Source organism: Myxine glutinosa, chromosome 3, assembly GCF_964187855.1.
Source record: "Myxine glutinosa chromosome 3, kmMyxGlut1.1, whole genome shotgun sequence".
Taxonomy (NCBI): Eukaryota; Metazoa; Chordata; class Myxini; order Myxiniformes; family Myxinidae; genus Myxine; species Myxine glutinosa.
In genome coordinates this window covers 172,264,305-172,270,993 of record NC_136263.1, presented here as the reverse complement: position 1 = coordinate 172,270,993, position 6,689 = coordinate 172,264,305, and the positions used below count along the sequence as shown (strand labels likewise).

The 6,689-nt window shown below is 42.2% G+C and overlaps 1 non-coding gene across 1 annotated transcript; it reads left to right on the top strand.

Moving 5' to 3' along the window:
- Positions 1-3,068: 3,068 nt before the first annotated feature.
- TRNAG-GCC (transfer RNA glycine (anticodon GCC)) lies at positions 3,069-3,139 on the top strand. Its single transcript has one exon. It is a non-coding gene; the product is annotated as a tRNA-Gly (tRNA).
- Positions 3,140-6,689: the final 3,550 nt, after the last annotated feature.

The window sequence follows — 6,689 nt, the reverse complement described above, 5'->3', positions numbered from 1 at the left end:
ATGACAGGAATGGCAGGAGGTGGATGGCTGGAGGTGAACGCTTGGTGGAGCCAACGCGGAGCTTGGTGGAGCCTTGGTGGAGGTGAACGCTTGGTGGAGCCAACGCGGAGCTCGGTGGAGCCTTGGTGGAGGTGAACGCTTGGTGGAGCCTTGGTGGAGGTGAACGCTTGGTGGAGCCAACGCGGCTGGTGGGGGGTTGGTGTGACGGGTTCTCTCTCCTTCCCTCACAAGCTTCAGGACTCTTTCTCTCTCTTTCTTAGTCCCACCCAGTCCAACAACTTCCTCTCTTGCTTAGTCCAACTCAAGGCCTTTCTGTCTTCTGATCTCCTCCCTCCTCGACTCTACTCAAAGCGCATCTCCTTTTGGAAACGCCCCGCCGTGGGTTATATAGGCCCCACCCCTCAACCTTTTCGAACCTCCCCCAAACGTTCTCTCTCCGCCCTCTAAAGCCAACCCCTCGTTCTGGGTTGGTCGGCAAGGGCTGGTTCACTCCTCCCCTCTATGACGAGGTGGGGACCCGCCTTTCTTCCCCAACCCTGCCTCGTGGTCAATGGCGGCAATTGGAGCGGAGGTAGTTTCCAATCGACGAAAAGGGGGAATAGAGGTTTTGGGAATGGGAATGAAGGGAATCTATCTCTTTCACTTGGTGCAATGGAGTACTTCTATTAATGGGAGACACAGCCTTACCCTAAAACACAGAATAAGATATAACTATCGAACAGGGGTATTCTATGATTGGCTGACGTGTATGCTTGTGGACTAATTATGGGACGCCCTTTTGACCTTTACACAGCTCCGGAGGCAGGAGGCGCAGACTCAAGCAATATTCATCACCAATTTACCACAATACAACACAATCAAAAAAAATACAGTCCTCATATCCGCAACAATATTTAAACAGAACCGTGAAGAACAATCTTATATTCACAAAATACGAATGGGGAAAGGGCCTCGATGGACAACCACGAGTCACGTGAACAGGGCAAAAGGTGGAAGGCAAGAAGATAAAGGGGGCGGGGCGAGACAGCGCACATGGACAGAAGCACACGATGAGACAACAGTACACGTGGAGAAAGGGAAATACATGTTTTGTTTTGTTTTGGGGGGGGGGTGGGTGGGATTTAAAACGTTAGACAAAGAGTAGATATTCGGGGAAGTTCGGGGGAGAAGGGAAAAATCTAAGAACCAAGTAAAAACAGCGAAGGAAGGAACTTAAGTGAACAAACTTAGATGGGGGAAGCCTCAGGCTACAAGGCCACACACGCGGGGCAAACAGAAAACGATTAATTTATTCCGAGTTACAGGAAATTCCAACCAAAACAAACTAGAAACAAACAATAATGCATCGACGATAAAATAAGGAGTGGAAATTTGACAAACACACGAATGGAAAAAATAACTTAACTTTGGATGCCGGGAGAGAACAAAAGTCGCCACCTCGATCGAGAAACCGGAAGCAGAGTCCCCAAGTAGAGATTTGAAGCGGAGTTTTGTATTTTGCAATTTTGTATTTTTGTAAGCGGAGATTTGTATTTATTTATGCTAATGTGTACTTCTATATAACTGTCATTAATCAAAAAGTCTTCGGCACTACAGAGCGATTTTTTTAAATCCAAAAAAGACAAACTTTTTTTTAAATTTTTTGTTTTTCTTTTTTCCAAAAACACTACCAAGCACTCAATGATGAACCTCTGAAAGTTTGACGAAGATCCGTTCAGCCATCTCTGAGAAAAATGGCGACACAGACAGACAGACAGACCAACAGCTCTCTTATACAGTAGATAGATTCACATTCCAATCGTATGTATTTTATAGACGTACTCACATTCCAATTGTACGTACTCTATAAACGTATGCACATTCTAATAACACATACACTGCAGATAAAAACACGTTCATAATAACATGCAGTTTATTGACATACTCACATTATTAATTGATTTTGATGGACCATACACTTCACAGAGCATCGAATGCCACCAAAGCAGTTTCTTGGCAAGGTTTATTTATATACTGGGTGTCTTTCCAATGCCTTCCCAGCATTGTTTGTTCATGCTATGTCCTTTTAAATGCTGTACCTCAAGCAAACCTTTGGTTTTGGTTCCAACTTTCCATCCAGAAAAAACTTCCAACCACGTGACCTATGACACAAAGAAAGTACACTCCGCCTGTGATTGTGTTCATGATCACGTGTGTGAAGTTTCCTGTTGATCGGATAAGGTTCGTTTTTCTATCCAAGATGGCTGCCAAACCACGTGGCCTATGATGTCATCATTTTCACACTATATGCAGCAATTCCATGAGATTACATTTGCAAAATTTCGCATCGACATGGTGAGTGCTTTCAGAGAAAGTTTTTTTTGAATATTTTCCTTAAATCCAATATGGCTGCCAAACCACGTGACAAGATGACGTTTATTTTTCAACATGAAATGCCCATGGTCGGAAATATCGTTAAAATTTCGTATCGATCCATTCAGTGTTTTCAGAGAAGAACAATAATCCAAATTATGCAGTTTTTGCATAAAATCCAATATGGCTGCCAGACCGTGTGAGCTATGATTGAATCATTTTCAAATTTTATTCCCCAAGGCTGGTATATCATGTGTGTGGAGTTTCACATCGATCTGGTAATCTGTTCTGGAAAAGAAGATTTTTGAAGGTTTTATTTTCAATCAAACATGGCTGCCAAACATGGTGTCCGAAGACGTTATCAATTTAATTCTCACATTTTTGTGTTGTGTTGATCACGCTCAATACATTTCAAACTGATTGGATCAAGCATTGTCCTTGTCAAATTATGACATCACAATGAAGGCACCAATGACATCATCATTATCCTGCGCTCATGAAGCGAAAAGCGGGGTTACGCGATCAGTGGTGTGCGTGTGTTTGTCGTACGTGTCCACATTTAAAAAATTCATTCTCTTGGCTCATTAATTTCCAGAGGATCGACTCCTCCTGCAGAACTTTTAGTGATAATTATGACGTCATAGGCCACGTGGTACGAACAGCATCTTGGAAAAACGTTGCACCTCTCTACATTTGCTCAAACATGAGTTCGCATCGCATTGGTGGTTCAGTGGTAGAATTCTCGCCTGCCACGCGGGAGGCCCGGGTTCGATTCCCGGCCAATGCATCTTTTTATTTTTCCAACAATCAATTTGTACTTCATTTAGTTTCCCAATCCGTGGGTGAAATGGATTCTCATGAATTGTCCCAATGAAATGACGTGATGAACGGGAATTTGTTGTCCTTACCTAATTACCTCAGCCACCGAAGGTCGAGGGAGATAATGTTTTCAGTCTGTCTGAGAGCAGGATATCTCATAAAGTTATGGGTGGATTCGGTGGAAACTTTGTGGACAGGTTGAGTGTGCGACAAGGAGGAATTAATGAGGTGTTGGTGAAGACCAGGATCCGGATACTGGAATTGCTCGGTTGACTACGACGAAGTCGGTGTGTCCCATTGCAGCCAAGATATGTCCTTCCGGCTGTGGGTGCAATGACGTTTTTGTACACAACTCCTTTCCTTCGCCATCTCAGGCGCTGCATGACGTCATCCCCGGGCACCCAAGGAAGTGCCGATACTCCTCTCCGAAAGGGAGTACTCAGTTTTCACTCCGGTTTCTTTCTTGCTTTTCTTTCCAGATATTTGCATGTCTGGTTCTTGTTCCTTGAAGAAATCGAAGATTTGTCAAGTATATTGGTTGCTCTTGTGCGTTATTCTGTGTTTGTCTGTTTATCTGTTTGTCCGTCTTTACGTCAGTGGCCTACAGGTCACAATTTTCAACCGATCTTCACGAAACTTCACCAAATGATAGAGTTGGTTATAGCAAGAAGCCTAGTTTTTGGGGGTCAAAAGGTCAGTTGGTCAACATAGGCCAAAGGTCACCAACTTTGTCAAATTTGTAAAATCCTCAATTTCCCTCTGATTCACTTGAAATGTGAAAAGGATTTTCATATCAACTTAGTGAATTCAACCACCAACTATTTTTGAGGTTAACGTAGGCCAAAAGGTCAACATAGGCCAGATTTCTAAAATTGTTAATTTTCATCAGATTAACTTAAACTTTGAAGACGATTTGCATATCAGGTCACGGAATTCAACCACTAATTATTTTTGAGGTCAAAATGATGCTCTACTGAGTGCCATCCGACTTTGTTCTGTTTTGTCAAGTGTCGCTCTGTGAGTGATTTTTCATGTGTTTGTTTGTTTGTGTGTGTGTTTGTGTGTTTTTCTGTCCTCTCACTTATACTTGCCTACAGGTCACAATTTTAAACCAACCTTCACGAAACTTCACCAAATGGTAGAGTTCGTGGTCCGAAAAGGTCTTATATATTTTTGATGTCAAAAAGTCAAAATAGGCCAAAGGTCAACCACTTTTTTCTAAATTTCTAAAATCCTTAATTTTCATCCGATTGACTTAAAATCAGCTTACTGAATCCAACCACCAACTATTTTTGAGGTCAAGATAGGCCAAAAGGTCAACATAGGCCAAATTTCTGAAATTGTCAATTTTCATCAGATTAACTTAAACTTTGAAGACAATTTGTATATCAGGTCACTCAATTCAACCGCTAACTATTTTTGAGGTCAAAAGGATGCTCTACTGAGTGCCATCCGACTTTGTTCTGTTTTGTCAAGTGTCGCTCTGTGAGTGATTTTTCATGTGTTTGTTTGTTTGTCTGGGCGATATCTCAGCCATCCTCTGAGCTGGGAAGCTGACATTTCGACAAGTGCTTTGGCAAAACGGTATTTTTTGTTTTTTGATTAATCAATTAATAGATTAATTACTTAATTATTATCGATTAATGAAGTACTTATTTATTTTCTTTCTCATGTGGTCAATATCTCAGGCACCTTTTGACCTGGAAGCTGATATTTGGACGCGATAAAGACGAATTGATTTGGCTCTAAATGGTATATTTGATTTATTGATTAATCAATTAATCGATTTTTTATTTATTGATTAATGATTTATTTTTTTAGATGAATGACTTATTTAATTAATTTCAAAAAGTTACAGCTTCGGATGATACACTGGTGGATGAGGTATGCTATTAGCCAATTGATTAAGAAATTATTTTACGATCATTATTTATTGATTTAAATATGCAATTAATCCATTAATTATTGTACACCTCTCCCTCCCAATACCGTCTCTGTGTGCTGCATGGTGGCATCCCCGGTATAAAAGAATGAAGCAGTGTGGAAACAAAAGAAACACAAGAGAGTTAGTTCATAGAACACGATACCCAGCGCAGTGTTCAGGTGTATTCTTGTTTGGGACCCTGTGCATAAAATAAGGTTTCCAGTTTTCTCCCACAGGAAAGAGCAGAAGACACCCGAGTCCCATCATGGCAGGCCCGATCATGCACAGCCCCATCTCAGCGTGCACGACCATGTATCCTTGTTGTTCGTCTTCACATTATCCATCTACGCATTTCTTCCCTTTGTGCAATCAATGGACGGACCATTCCCGATCCTTCATGGAAAAATCTGGATTCCAAGGGGGAGTGGAATTTTACCAACTAAGACAATAATGTCGGTGCTGCTCCCTCCCCAGTGCATCAAGTAATGTTTCTCGTTTTGTCCCATGGGAAAGAGGCAGAACCGACCGATAATCCCATCATGTAAGTCCTCCAAGAGAAGTATTCGTCAGCACTCCAATAAATAAGAAAGAGCAATCATAGATTGCAGAGCCTCGCCATCACATGTTGGTGTGGTATATTGGCAACAATGATTTATGTTCACACAGCACACAAACAGTCCTTTTCGGTTTAAAAGTAGACTAGCACTAGCAGGAGAACCCGGCATTGCCGAGGGGGTGGGGGGGGGAGCAGGAGAGGGAGGGGTGAGTGGGGGATGTGGAAGGGGGAGGAGAGGAGGAGGTGAGGGGAGAGGGAGGGGAAAGATATTTTACATATACATCTTTTGGGGGGGGGGTGGCTTTGTCAGGCCCCTCCATTTTGGGGGAGGGAGGGGAGGGAATGAGGAAACATGTACACTTGCAAAGAGTGCCTTTAACCTCAGTGTTGTCCAGGTAAAAAAGGAAATGGTAATACCCTCTGCCACCATCACCAGGTGGCGCTACACGGTACACATTTACACAGAGAATTTACGCCCCTCTCCTGGTCCCCAACACCCACACATGAAGCTGAGGCCACATAGCCTATGTTACCCCCCACACAAAGTTGTATTTGTACCCCGAGTAAAGCATAAAAGCATTTATAGCTGGAGTACCTGGTGTTGTTCAAGCAAAAAAGAAACATTAACATATTTGAAATTAGGGCAAATATAATGTAAAAGCAATTGCATCCAAATCATAATCCATCACAAATGTCAAATCATCATTTTACCTTTTCGTTGAATCTAAGCTGGTGAATGTGCCATTCATCACGTTTCTGAGTTAAGTGTGATGATGTTCAGGAAGAAGAAACAGCCTTACCACTAACCTCAACCGCTTCCGGAATTGTTAGATTTATTTGTGTTCAAATGTCTGGTGATTGTTTTTTTTTTGGTTTTTTTTGGGACACAAGATCAAGGCTCGAGAAAGAGCGAACATTAATCACACAAAAAGTCAAGCCGACACATAAAAGACAAAATAAGGGGAGCGGTATACAAGATGGGGCGAGAGGGTGAAGGACACAAACACAACATTTGAGAGCAGGGACATCGAGAGAACT